Source organism: Bubalus kerabau, chromosome 3, assembly GCF_029407905.1.
Source record: "Bubalus kerabau isolate K-KA32 ecotype Philippines breed swamp buffalo chromosome 3, PCC_UOA_SB_1v2, whole genome shotgun sequence".
NCBI lineage: Eukaryota > Metazoa > Chordata > Mammalia > Artiodactyla > Bovidae > Bubalus > Bubalus kerabau.
In genome coordinates, this window is record NC_073626.1 from 14,670,222 (window position 1) to 14,685,355 (window position 15,134).

At 39.4% G+C, this 15,134-nt stretch overlaps 1 long non-coding RNA gene across 1 annotated transcript; it reads right to left on the reverse strand.

Moving 5' to 3' along the window:
- Positions 1-837: 837 nt before the first annotated feature.
- Positions 838-14,722, reverse strand: LOC129647432 (uncharacterized). Its single transcript, XR_008712335.1, has 3 exons — positions 14,698-14,722; positions 13,664-13,766; positions 838-1,205 (listed from the first exon to the last, which is right to left on the reverse strand). It is a non-coding gene; the product is annotated as an uncharacterized LOC129647432 (long non-coding RNA).
- Positions 14,723-15,134: the final 412 nt, after the last annotated feature.

Genomic DNA, 15,134 nt, shown 5'->3' on the forward strand with positions numbered 1-15,134 from the left:
GTCATGGTGTATGATCTTTTTAATGTGTTGCTGGATTCTGATTGCTAGAATTTTGTTAAGGATTTTTGCATCTATGTTCATCAGTGATATTGGCCTGTAGTTTTCTTTTTTTGTGGGATCTTTGTCAGGTTTTGGTATTAGGGTGATGGTGGCCTCATAGAATGAGTTTGGAAGTTTACCATCCTCTGCAATTTTCTGGAAGAGTTTGAGCAGGATAGGTGTTAGCTCTTCTCTAAATTTTTGGTAGAATTCAGCTGTGAAGCCGTCTGGACCAGACTCAGCCATCTTTATGGTCCAACTCTGACATCCATACATGACTACTGGAAAAACCACAGCTTTGAATATGCAGACCATGTGACCCATCAATTCCACACTTGGTCATTTATTCAGAGAAGTGAAAACTTAGGTTCACACAAAAACCTCTACATGATTGTTTATAGCAGCTTTATTCATAACAGTCCCAAACTGAAAACAACTCAAACATCCTTCAGTGGGTGAATAGTAAAATAGACTGAAACACCCATTCCATATCGAATGAAGTGTTAGTCACTCAGTCATGTCCAACTCTTTGCAATCCCATGGACTGTAGCCCTGTCTGTGGAATTCTCCAGCCAAGAATACTGGAGTGGGTAGCCACTTTCTTCTCCAGAGGATCTTCCCAATCCGGGGATCGAACCTGGGTCTCTTGCTTTGCAGGCAGATTCTTTACTATCTGAGCCTCCAGGAAAGCCCTCTATGGATACTACACAACAATAAAAGGCAACCAACTGTTGATACATCCACAACTTAGAAGGATCTCAAGGGAATTATGCTGAGTGAAAAAAAGCCCACCTCAAAACATCACATGCTGCATGATCCCATCAACATAGCATTCTTGAAATACCAAATTAAACTGTCAGGATGGAGATCAGATACGTTGCCAGGGGTGAGAGGTGGGAGAGCATGAGGGAACCTTGTGGTGATAGCAGTTTTCTATGTTGATTGTGGTGGTGGTTACACAATTCTACACGTGTGCTAAAATTGCATAGAAACACACACCCATGCACACAAACATATTAACACTGGTGAAATCTGAATAAACTCTTGAAGACTGTACCAACGTTGTTTTCCTGGAGTCGATATTCCACTATACTTAATGCAAGATTATCACTGGGGGAACGGGATGAAGAGCACACAGAATCTCCCTGTACATTCCTTCCAATTTCCTGTGAATTTAAATTATTTCAAAGTAAAACTTTTAAGCCAAAAAAATACATTAACAAAAATGCTGATGTTTGGGCCCTATTCCAGACAAATTAGGTGAAAATTTCCTGGGGTAAGACAGACCATTAATACTTTTTAAACTCTCTCCAGATTATTCTGAGGTGCATTCAGGGTTGAATCACTTCTTTAGCCAAGTATGGATTTCTAAAAATATGCAAATTACAAAAATAATAACTTGCTTTATTAAAAATCTTTGCTCTAGAATACTAAACTGATCATAAGCAATATTTCAAGAAGTGAGCCCTCTAAATTACTTAAGAAATCTAATTTACATGTTACCTTTTAGGAACACGTATATGTAATGTTTATGCTGAAACATGTGGGCAGTCATAGGGGCTATTGCTAAAGAGAGAAAAACCATAAATTGAAAAGACACACGTACCCCTCTGTTCATAGCAGCACTATATACAACAGCCAAGACATGGAAGCAACCTGGATATTCATGGACAGATGAATGAAGGGTGAATGAAGACAGAAGATGTGGTATTTAAGCAATGGAGTATTACTCGGTCATGAAAAAGAATGAAATAATGCCATTTGCAACAACATGGGTAGACCTAGAGATTATCATATTAAATGAAGTAAGTCAGACAGACAAAGACAAATATCATATGACATCACTTATATGTGCAACCTAAAAAAAAATTTATACCAACCAACTTATACACAAAACAGAAGTAGACCTACAGACATAGAAAACAAACTTAGGGTTACCAAGAGGGAAAGGGGGAAAAGGATAGATTAGGAGGTTGGGATTAACATACAAACACTACTATGCAAAAAATAAATAACCAATAAGGACCCACTATATAGCACAGAGAACTATATGCAATATCCCATAATAATTTATAATGGAAAAGAATCTGAAAAAGTCCACATGCTATGCTGTGCAGCCAAAAACAAATAAACCAACAAAAAACAGGACCAAAACCAAAACCCAGGAAACACAGGAGTTCTCTGAGCCTCATCTAGGTTTTGCAGGGTGGTACACCTGAAACGAACACAACATTGTAAATCAGCTATGCTTCAATATTTTAAAAAATCCATTGCCTTCAACTCTCTGAGAACATGTATTTAACTAGTTTATTAATTTATCTTAATGTCTACTGCTTGTAACCACCGGGCTTTCCAAAGCAGTGTCAACCAAGTCTCACTTCACAATAGTCAGACGTTTGCCTTTTGTTTCAAGAATCTCAACAGAGATTAAGAAGCAGCTCCTGGGGCCTCAGCAGTGTTCACAGAGGGCAGATGTCTTAAGGATATGAGTTTTACTGGACCAGCACTAGACCCTGAGTATAGAGACTCCCTGGATTTTTACTTGTTAGTACATTTGTGACATGCACAGGGCCCTCTCAATCATGGGCCTGATACCTGGGCTCCTCTTACCCAGACTAGGGTCAGTTTGGCACACATCCCATAGAACGTCTCATTCGATTGTTTGTATCTCAGTTGTGCATGTGCAACTTCATTTACCATCCTGGGATCAAGGGAACTTTTGCTCTAAAAATTATGCCTGTCCACAAATGATGGTCTTTTATCTTCTGAAGATCTCCAAAGTATATGCCAGAGACTCAAAAGAGGAATCCAGAACAGTTAGAACAGTGGCAACATCCCTGAAATATCTGTGTAGATTCTCATGGTAAAGCACTACCAAATCAAAACACTGATTTGTTTGTTCCATGTCATGTCATTTTTAAATCATATGTTGAAAACTCAGGAAGTGAAGTGAAGTCACTCAGGTGTGTCCGACTTTGCAACCCCATGGACTATATAACCTGCCACGCTCCTCTGTCCATGGGATTTTCCAGGCAAGAGTATTGGAGTGGGTTGCCATTGCCTTCTCCAGAGGATCTTCCTGACCCAGGGATCTAACCCCGGTATCAGGAGCACCTGGCAAAACCCAGGTGAGGCTCAGAAAGCTCTTGTGTTCCCTGTCTGGTCTTTTGTTTGTTTTCAGTTCTGTTTTCTGTTTGTTTGGGGGTGGGGTTTTTTGGGCTACACCACATTATGGGATCTTAGCTCCCCGCCCAGAGATCAAACCTAATGCCCCCTGCATTGGGGGCACGGAGTCTAAACGACTGGACCACCAGGCTGTGGATTCAGAAAGACTGAACTTCGCCACTGCTGCCATCCTCCCCTCTGCATTATTTCTATCATTTTTTGCTTAACACTATTTCACATAATTATGGTCAAAATATATGTACCTAAAAATTGTATATTCTAACCATCAGCACAGTGAAAAGAACATCTACGGAAAGGGTAGAATGTTTGCAAATCATGTATCTAATAAGAGCTTAATATCCAAAATGTATAAAGAATTCATCCAACTGAATAGCAAAAACCAAATAACTCAACTAAAAAATAGGCAAAGGACCTGAATAGACATCTTTTCAAAGAAGTTACACAAACGTCAGCATCACTAGTCTTTAGGGGAAGTTAAAAAGAGATATCACCTCACACCTATTTAAATGGCCATCAATAAGAGACAAGAGACAACAAATGCTGGCATGGATGTGAAGAAAAGGGAACCCTTGTCCACTGGTGGAGAAATTGTAAATTAGTGCAGCCACTATGCAAAACAGTACGGAAGTTCCTCAAAAAAACTGAAAGTAGAGCTACCTTACCAGAAATTCCACTTTGGGGAATGTGTCCAAAGATAACGAAAACACTAACTTGCAAAGATATATGTACCCCCATGTATTGTACTCCATTGTGTTTGTGTGTGTGTGTGTATATATATATATATATAATTTTTACTGAAATATATATATATTTATTGTATATACCACAACTTCTTTATCCACTAATCTTTTTTTTGACACACAAACACACGCACACACACACACACACACACACACACACACAATGGAATACAATATAGCCATTTAAAAAAACAAGGAAATTCTACCATTTATGACAACAGGATGGACCTTGAAGTCATGTCCTACAACACCTCATAGAAAAAGAGATCAGATTTATGGGAGAGGGAATTGGAAGAAGGTGGTCAAAAGTACAAAGTTTTAAGATAAACAAGTATTAGCTACGTGTATATCCGTGGCGGATTCATGTTGATGTATGGCAAAACCAATACAATATTGTAAAGCAATTAGCCTCCAATTAAAATTAATAAATTTATTAAAAAATAAAATTAAAAAAAAAAGAAAAAAAACAAGTATTAGGGAGGTAATAGGGGTCTATGGGGTCACACAGAGTCGGACACGACTGAAGTGACTTAGCAGCAGGGGCTTCCCTGGTGGCTCAGTCAGTAAAGAATCTGCCTGCAATGCAGGAGACCCAGGTTGAATCCCTGGGTCGGGAAGATTCCCTGGAGAAGGAAAAGGCAATCCACTTCAGTATTCTGGCCTGGAGAATTCTATGGGCAGAGGAGGCTGGCAATCTACAGTCCATTGTGTCGCAAGGAGTCGGACACGACAGAGCGACTAACACTCACTTTCAGGGATATAACATGCAACATGAAGACTATAGTTAACACAGCCGTTTGCTACATAAGAAAATTGTTAAGAGAGGAAATCCTAAGAGTTCTCATCACAAGGAGAAAAAAATTTTTTTTTTCTCTCAATAAAACTGGGAGGAAAAAACCTGTGATGCTGTTAGGCCACTCCCCCAAGAAAGCAAACAAACAGGACTGGCCGAATTCCTTGAGAAATAAAGGTTTCTTGCCACTGAAAATGTCCTGGCCCAAGACCATACAGTATCTTGATTTCCTCATTTTATTTTTAACATAACCACGATGCTAATTGAGTGCTCTTTCAAGCTGCCGGAATAAGATCCTGAGATTCCAAACTGCTGTCAGCCTCCTCATCTTTAGCCCTGAAGTGCTCCTCTATGAGGAACTTCTCACACTTGACATATCCCTGCTCTCTGCAAATTATTTTCAATGATTTCTTAATTCAAAGAACTCTCTCTCACGCAGGAGCTGCAGAGCCAGCGGGAGACTGTGATGGTTCTGGTTCCCCTTTCTCCTCTCTAACCCCTGCTTCTAACTGAAGTACTTGTGTCCACCTTTTAGCCAACACTGTGTCTTTTTACAATAAAATGTCAATGCTTTATCTCTGGGTTGTGGATTTTTACAGGCATCAGAAAATGCAACTCTAGTTATCCTTATTTTAATGTTTTTCTCTCTACCAGTAACTTCTAAAGACATAGACAAGAGCTTATTTCTTGCAGGAAGAATTATCTACATAATTTGTCTCTAACCCGGTAGAGATTGCTATATGTTTTCCAAAGGTATTGAGCAGTCAGACATCAGGAAGACTTCCAATGAGAACTCAGTAAGAAACCATGGCCAAATTCAAAACAAATCCTTTTTCCTACAGTGGCTAGGAAAATACATTACTCTGCCTACCTTTATTAAGAATTTGCTTACCTTATCTATACCTCAATAAGAAAATGCTAAACTTTAAAAAAGAAACATTTGTAAAATAAATGAGTGAATAATGAAACTACCATCCAAATTAATTTTTTTAATTTTGTTCAAATTTTTGTACAAAACTTTTGATTAATAAATTTCTTAACTTAAAAAATATTGTTATATTCTTATTTTCTACTGAAGTTCTTTCTGGCTTTGCTCTGCTCACAGCATTTTACTTGTGGGAACAATACTTTGTGGGCTACAGATATGCTCAATTATTTTTCTGAGAATTTTCTCAGGTATCTACAAGGAAAAAAATGAAGAGAAATGATATATATATAATTAAAATTGAGATCTTTACACTGAAAATCACAAAACACATAAAAACAGAGAAAAATTAAAGGAGGTCAAAACAAAAGGAATTGAGGTGCTGGAGAAGACTCTTGAGAGCCCCTGGGACAGCAAAGAGATCAAACTAGTTGATCTTAAAGGAAATCAACCCTGAATATTCATTGGAAGGACTGATGTTAAAGCTCCAATACTTTAGCCACCTGATGCAAAGAGCCAACTCATTGGAAAAGACCCTGATGCTGGGAAAGATTGAAGCAAAACGGGGGGCGGTGTGGGGGGAGCAGTAGAGGATGAGATTGTTAGACAGCATCGCCAATTCAACGGACATGAATCTGAGCAAACTCCAGGAGATAGTGAAGGACAGGGGAGCCTGGTGTGCTGCCGTCCATGGGGTCACAAAGAGTCCAAGATGACTTAGTGATTGAACAACAACAAAATGGAGAGATTATACCTCATTCATCCAAGACTATACTTTGGATTAGAAGACTCAATATTTGCTAGCATGACACTTTTCCCCAAATCAATCTATATCTCTGCTACTGTGGCTACTCCATTCAAGCGCCCAGTTCCTGAATGGCCAATGACAGGGGCCTTGCTCATGTCAACTGGCTGGATGCATCTCCCATCACCCATACTTTCTGATGGGTATAGCATTTTCACACGCCCAACCATAGGCCTCTGATCCAGACCTGTTTGTCACCAAACTTCCAGTCCACTCCCTTCCAAGCCCCTGACCACACTTCCTGGATTTTTTAAGTTTATTTGACTGCACTGAGTATTAGCTGCAGCATGTGAGATCTAGTTCCCTGACCAGGGATGGAACCGGGGTCCCCTGCATTGGAAATGCAGTGTCTTAGCCACTGGACCACCAGGGAAGTCCCCTTCCTGGAGTCTTATTTAATCAGTTTGAATTGTATTTATTCCGTGCACATCACATCACAGGCCAGAGAATTCTGCCTGCATGATGCAGAAGGGGCCCGTCCACTAGCCGAGAACTTCCTGCCCAAAGGTTTATCCACTGTGTGAGAACAAGAGTCAGTTTTCTGGCAATAGCAGTGTCATGCCCTACTACATGATCTGAATAGATCAATCAAAATAAAACATAAGCTTGAGAGTGAAAATAGCTTTAGGGAACACTGGATTAAATCAGATTTTTAAAATCTCTCTTTTTTCTTTTAAAACCAGATGTCGCAATGCTTTTAACGTGCTAAGTTACACTGTGAATCTCCAGTAAAGAATTAAAATAGTCACCACATCCAAAACTTATTTGACCACAGACCCTCTTGCTTTGAACATCCCTCCTGATTAATGTTTTGTGGAACTCACTTTAGGACATGGTGTTCAATAGTTATATGATGAAAACAACACAAGTGGATTTTTGTTTCGCATAACAGCTTCTGCATTTTGCTCCACTGAAGCAAATTGCAATTACCATTTATTGTGAAATCGGTCTCTCTTTTCAGTCAGTCTTTTTCATCACAGGTCCATTTGTAGTACCACCCTCTACATCTCTACTCTGCATCAGGAGTGTACCTTCATTTTAAATTTCAAGTTTTTCTGCACTTATAGATCTACCTCTTAAGAGTTTCAGTGTTTAATAGATTTACAAATAGCTATGACAGATGACTAGAAAATGACTCAGAGATACTATAGTAAAAATTAAAATGATCATATTTAAATGTATTTCTCAATTATGATTCAGTAGGTATGAGTTTAATTTGTGCTCTCTGCCAAAAATATTCAAATAAACACTTTACAATGTCACACTGGTATACATAAAAAAAAAAAGAATTCACACTGAGTATTGACCTATTAGAGAGGTGATGTGTTTATGAGTAATACTAGATGACACACATGCTACACGTGTACTGCATTACTGTGTGATGCAACGGTTGAAGTGAAATACAGCTCTACCAGAATGGTAGAGTTGTGTTTAATGGGAAAGTGTTTCACACTGCTTTAGGTTTCTAAGTTAAAATGAAAATTACTTAAAATGAAATAAAATGTAAGATATAGTTCCTCAGTTGCTCTGGCCATATTTCAAGTACTCACCAGCCACATGTGACTAATGGTTACCACGTTGGCAATAGTGAAAGGAAATGCAGGGTCACGGGAGAGCGTCTGGAAAGACAAGAGAGACTTGCACACACTGTACATGGAAGGGATGCTGCCGATTGGAGGGGGAGAGTGGGTACCTCACAGTGATGGGCAAGGTCCCCAAGGAGATACGAGGACGTAGGATCCAGAGAGACCAGACTTGAAGAGGAGGGACATATTACTCCAGCTCTGAAACTACTGCTAGACCTTTATAGTCCGTCTCCATGTACCCCATCCCTGCCGCTCTCAGAACCGTACATAAAGGAAGCTGAGAGACTCTGAAGATGATTGTAAAGGAAGGGGTTTTAAAAAGAACGTAATCTTTGGCATCAAACAGACCTGGGTTCAAATCCTGGCTCTATCATTTACTAAGTGACTTTTGTCAAGTCATTTAAACTTCTGAGACAGTTTTCTTCTTCTTTTTTAATTGATGTATTTTTACAATAATATTTTACAACTGATGATTTACAATATTGTTTTAGTTTCTGGTGTACAGCATAGTGATTCAGTTATGTATATCAGATTATATTCCATTACAGGTTATTACAAGATGTTGAATACCATTCTCTGTGTTATACATAAATCCTTGCTGTATATCTATTTTAAATACAGTGGTGTGTCTGTTCATTCCAAACTCCTAATCTATCCCTCCCCCAAATGTTCCCCTTTGATACATAAGTTTGTTTTCTATGTCTTGGAGTCTGTTTCTGCTTTGTATATAGATTAATTTGCATTTGCATTATTTTTCAGATTCCACATTTAAGTAATATAATGTTTGCTTTATCTCTGACTTATTTCACTTAGTATTATATTCTCTAGGTATATCCATGCTGCTGAAAATGGCAATATTTCATTCTTTTATGGTTGAATAGTATTCCATTTTGTGTGTGTGTATATATACGCATCTGCATCTTCTAAAATCAGTCATGTGTTGATGTGAGTTCGGGTTGTTTCTGTGTCTTGACTATCATAAACAGTGCTGCTCTGAACACTCGGATGCATCTTTTCAAATTAGAGTTTTCATCTTTTTGATATATGCCCGGGAGTGAGGTTGCTGGATCGTATGGTAGCTCTAGTCTTACTTTTTTAAGAAACTTCCATACTCTTCCCATAGTGCTGCGCCTGTTTTCTTATAATTAAGATAGGGACACTTCCTGTCTTCAAGAATGGTGTGAGAATCAAACAAGGTAATGTACACAAAGAAATGTTGCATGTAGTAGCCACCTCATTAGAAGCACTAGATCCTTCTCATCAGGTAGTAAGAACACCTTTCTCCTATTCTGCCTGAGACTGTATCTGATAGCTGTGGGGAACCCCAGGGCTAAATGACTGACAGGGCAAATCAAAGAATCGTAGTGAGAAGCCTGGACATTTTCTAAAGTATTTTCCCATAAACACCATCCTTTTCCATGAGGCCTTCTGCCTCTACACCTCCTGCCCTCTCATTCAAAGTGTACTATGAGACAGAGGAAGAGAGCTAGTAGTAAAAGATGACCTAGTTGATACCTTGGTGATACCTAGTTGGATATCATACACTTGGCCCTTCTTTCCTGTATCTCTGACAACCTAAATATAACATGACATTTCACAAAATATTTGAGAGGTTTCTCCCAGTTTTGTGGTAGAAAACCTTTCCTAGACTCTTGAAAAGACATTCTTTAGTCCTCCAGTAGCCAGATAATCTCAGAAGGAACCTAACCAATGCCTACTGCCAAGGGAAGGGGACTCAGAGAGAAGAACTCCTCCCCGAAGATTCCTCCCCGCCCCGCCCCCACCGTGCACAACGACATCAACCAGCTTTGATGATGCTGCTAAGTCACGTCAGTGGTGTCCGACTTTGTGTGACCTCATAGATGGCACCCAACAGGCTCCTCTGTCCCTGGGATTCTCCAGGCAAGAATACTGGAGTGGGTTGCCATTTCCTTCTCCAATGCATGAAAGTGAAAAGGGAAAGTGAAGTCGCTCAATTGTGTCCAACTCTTAGTGACCCCATGGACTGTAGCCTACCAGGCTCCTCCGTCCATGGGATTCTCCAGGTAAGAGTACTGGAGTGGGTTGCCATTGCCTTCTCCATTGGCGATGCTAAGAATAGATAAGTACTTGAAGAACTGTACAAAAAAAAAGATCTTCAGGATCCAGATAATCACAATGGTGTGATCACTCACCTAGAGCCAGATATCCTAGAATGTGAAGTCAAGTGGGCTTTAGGAAGAATCACTACGAACAAAGCCGGTGGAGGTGATGGAATTCCAGTTGAGCTATTTCAAATCCTAAAAGATGGTGCTGTGAAAGTGCTGCACTCAGAATGTCAGCAAATTTAGAAAACTCAGCAGTGGTCACAGGACTGGAAAAACTGGGTCAGTTTTCATTCCAATCCCTAGGAAAGGCAATGCCAAAGAATGCTCAAACTACTGCACAATTGCACTCATCTCACACACTAGCAAAGTAATACTCAAAATTCTCCAAGCCAGACTTCAGCAATACGTGAACCGTGAACTTCCAGATGTTCAAGGTGGATTTAGAAAAGGCAGAGGAACCAGAGATCAAATTGCCAACATCCGCTGGATGATTGAAAAAGCAAGAGAGTTCCAGAAAAACATCTATTTCTGCTTTATTGACTATGCCAAAGCCTTTGACTGTGTGGATCTCAATAAACTGTGGAAAATTCTGAAAGAGATGGGAATACCAGACCACCTGACCTGCCTCTTGAGAAACCTGTATGCAGGTCAGGAAGCAACAGTTAGAACCAGACATGGAACAGCAGACTGGTCCAAATAGAAAAAGGAGTACGTCAAGGCTGTATATGGTCACCTTGCTTATTTAACTTATATGCAGAGCACATCATGAGAAATGCTGGGCTGGAAGAAGCACAAGATGGAATCAAGGTATAATTTCCCCAGTGGTAAATCAAAACACTGATTAAAAGAGTGGGTGTACAGAATAATTTGATGACTTTAATAACCTTCAGATATGCAGATGACACCACCCTCATGGCAGAAAATGAAGAAGAACTAAAGATCCTCTTGATGAAAGTGAAAGTGGAGAGTGAAAAAGATGGCTTAAAGCTCAACATTCAGAAAATGAAGATCATGGCATCCGGTCTCATCACTTCATGGGAAATAGATGGGGAAACAGTGGAAACAGTGGCTGACTTTATTTTTGGGGGCTCCAAAATCACTGCAAATAGTGATTGCAGCCATGAAATTAAAAGATGTTTACTCCTTGGGAGGAAAATTATGACCAACCTAGACGGCATATTAAAAAGCAGAGACATTACTTTGTCAACAAAGGTCCGTCTAATCAAGGCTATGGTTTTTTCAGCAGTAATGTATGGATATGAGAGTGGGACTATAAAGAAAGCTGAGTGCTGAAGAATTGATGCTTTTGAACTGTGGTGTTGGAGAAGACTCTTGAAAGTCCCTTGGACTGCAAGGAGATCCAACCAGTCCATCCTAAAGGAGATTAATCCTGGGTGTTCATTGGAAGGACTGATGTTGAAGCTGAAACTCCAATACTTTGGCCACCTGATGCGAAGGGCTGACTCATTTGAAAAGACCCTGATGCTGGGAAAGATTGAAGACAGGAGAAGAAGGGGACAACAGAGGATAAGATGGTTGGACGGCATCACTGACTCAGTGAACATGGATTTGGGTGAACTCCAGGAGTTGGTGATGGACAGGGAGGCCTGGCATGCTGCAGTTCATGAGGTCGCAAAGAGTCAGACACGACTGAGCAATTGAACTGAACTGAACTGCCCATCCAAATTCCCCACCCCTCTTCCCGTCACTTTCCCTACCTCCACTAATTGGTTGGAAGTTCTCATCCCTTTAGCCTGTCATTCTGGTGGTATAATTTCCCCAGTGGTAAATCAAAACACTGATTAAAAGAGTGGGTGTACAGAATAATTTGATGACTTTAAAAGTGATCATGGCTTCAGAAAGCCTGTGTACAGGTGTTTTATTATGAAGTATTTCAAACAGAAAATAAAACCAGGGAGAACAAAATAATAGGCTCTTAGTCACCACCATCCAGATTGTTCTCATTTTCCCCGTGTTTACTTCAGATGTTTCTGAGGAAATAAAATATCACAGATGCAGTTGAAGTCCTCTTTATACCTCTTTTGAAAGTTGCAGTTATTATTATTCTTCAAACTTTATAAACACTAGGTTGTGAGCATGGTAGTAATAAATCTGAAAATAACATTCAAAGGCAAAGTGAAATTTTTCTTCTCCTGTTACTACGGGCTTTAATTTAACAAGTCTTAGGGCATGCTTTCCTTTTCATTTATAGGCCTTTTTTTCATTCTTTTCCAAATAATCTCATACCCAGAATTAGGATTCATTGTGCTATTAAGGTATAAACAAAAAACAGATCTGAATGTGCTTTGAATTTTTTCTCTGCCTTCAATCTAAGTTATTAAAGTTTAAGATGCCCAAAGATACCATAAAAATCTTGTATAATTTCACAAGATATTTGATTTTTATTTTATTTCCCTATAGAGTAGCCATTTAGAATTGCAAAATTTCCTGCAAAAATAACTGATTGCTGCTCTTACCCAACTGAATCTCTTCCTATTCAACTTTTTACTTGTTTCCATCAAAGTCTGAATGGTTGCTTATCCATCAATTACATAACTCAGGGTGAGAGCCCAGCAAATGTAATAAATATGTATTTTTAGTTATTAATTAAATTTTAGTTGGTATTGAAATTTTCACATTCTAGAAGACAAGACTATCTAGAAGTTTAGAAGCTTTTTTGGGTTATCTTCCAAGTACCCACGTGGAAAACCCAAACTTCCTTATCTTCCCCTCAAGTTCATTCATTCAAATTATTTTTCCTATAAAACTTTGTGCCCATTCTCCTGGAAGGAAATCTCCATACACATGTACTCCCTCACTTTTGCCACCTAGAGGTCAAAGAGTAAAACAACTCGTAATCTTTCCAAGATATTTCCACCCCAGAGTTCTTAAACCTTCTTAACTGTACAAAATTATCTTACTTTCCTCCACCATGGGAATTCCTGTAACACCTTCTACCACTTTTAATTTGTTCCTACATTTTACCCTATACAGTAGTTATTTGTGAACAACTCTTATGTCCCCTTACAGACACCGACTATCTTAAGGGGCAGGTATGTATGTTACCCATTCTTCTTATCTTGCGTAACACCTAGCTGTGCTTTACAGAGAGAATAATGAATAAAACAATGAATGACCCCATAAACAAACATATCAATTTTGGGACAGAATCTCATTCAGCCCCATTCTGTCTTGGGTATATAAGAAAAGATGACAACCATAAGACGCTTTCTGGAAGCATGGTGTAGGGTAGAGTGGTGTTGAAATATGGAAAAATATGATCTTGGGAATCAGATTCTTGCCTTCTCCAGTTCTAGCTCTGTCCCTAGCCAATCAGGAAATTGTTGGTTAGACTTGCTTTCTCTTTCTCTAAAGTAAAGAGAATAATACCTATTTTGTAATGATGTATGAATATTAAGTAATTCAGTGTAAGAGAAAGTGCCTTGCTCTCATAATAAATAAACAATAATTATACATGATTGTTCCTGGAGAGGGAGCTTACTCATAGAATGATAGAAGTTGTTTCCCGCCCAGCTCTGACACAGGCTGACCAGCTGTGCAACCTTGAGGAAGTCATCACCCTCTCTGGGATTCCCTTTTCTCATCTGCGAAATTGAAAAGTACATATAATCCTTGAGGTGTCTCCCAGTTCTATGACTTAGAAAATAAGTGTTTAATGTATCAACTCCTTATCACAGTATGTCTGGGTTGAGGAACTCCATAATTCTCTTTTTAAAACAACACAGTTGACAAATTTATAGTAACTACCACTTCTAAATTTTGTTCCCCTCATGAGAAGAGTTAAGAATCCAACTTAAAAAAAAAAAACCTATGCATCTTTCAGAAAAGAATATTTAATTGCCTTTACATATGACATCATCCATTGAGCATATTTTTGCTTCAACACAGTTTTGCTGAATGAAGAAATGAATAATACTTTAGTGGGTGTTTGCCAAAAGTTCCAAGAATAATAATTCACATTCCCAACTAGGCTTGATTCTTTATAAACAGCCAGCTTAACTTTTTTTTTTCCCCTCTCCAAATTGGCTTTGAGTCACTGATATGATTCACAACATTAAAAAAAAAAAAAAAAAAAAAAAAAAAGGTTGAACCTGAAATTGCCCTGGCAGGCAGGAAATGAGCTTAAAGAACACAGTCCAGGTGAAGGAGAAATGCCACCCCGCCCCCACCAGTAAAAAAAGATGCGTTCTTTTTTTATTTTCTAGTTCCCAAAATGAGATGACGAAATGTCAACATGTAGCCTGATTCTCATCTCTCTGATCAGACTGGTTGAAATAGTGAAATCCAATATGAAATACAGAGCAATTAAATGTCTAGGCACATTTTTTTTTTTCAGATGCAGTTGGTCTTCCCACTCCTCCCCCAGATGAGTCACTCAACAGGAGGTAAGCAGAGAAAAGTGAATCAACGCTTCTGCCGGAGAAAAGGCACATAACCAGGTCAGGTCTTGACCTACAGAGAAACCGCTGATGTCACACAGGAAGATACAGGTGGCAAGAGCTAAGAGATGAGTACCAGAGAGAGGTGACGATGGTTGAGCACTGGTCGCCTGCTGACATCCTTGAAAAGGGAAGAGAGACAGCCAGCCGCACAGGGACCACTGGGAAGGGGGTCTGCCCAACCGAAGGAGTCCAGGCACTCGCTTGTTTCAGGAAGTCTGCCATGTTTGAAGGAGGATCCTCAAAGGTGAAAGGGTGGTTTCAGTTCCATTTTCTACATCCTCTCTGCAGCTCAAACTTCCGGTAATATCTGGATGCTCCTTTGCCTTCTCCTGGCCTATATATCCCCACGAATAATGGCATATCTTTGTGGTTGTCCAGAAGCTTATAAAAGCAATATCTTAGGAAAATAAACAAGATGGACTGAAGAGTGTGTATTTTAGTAACACTGTTAAATAGGAGTGGGGTGATTTAAGCGCTTAGGCAAGTACCCGGAAGTTACCTGGTGCCCAC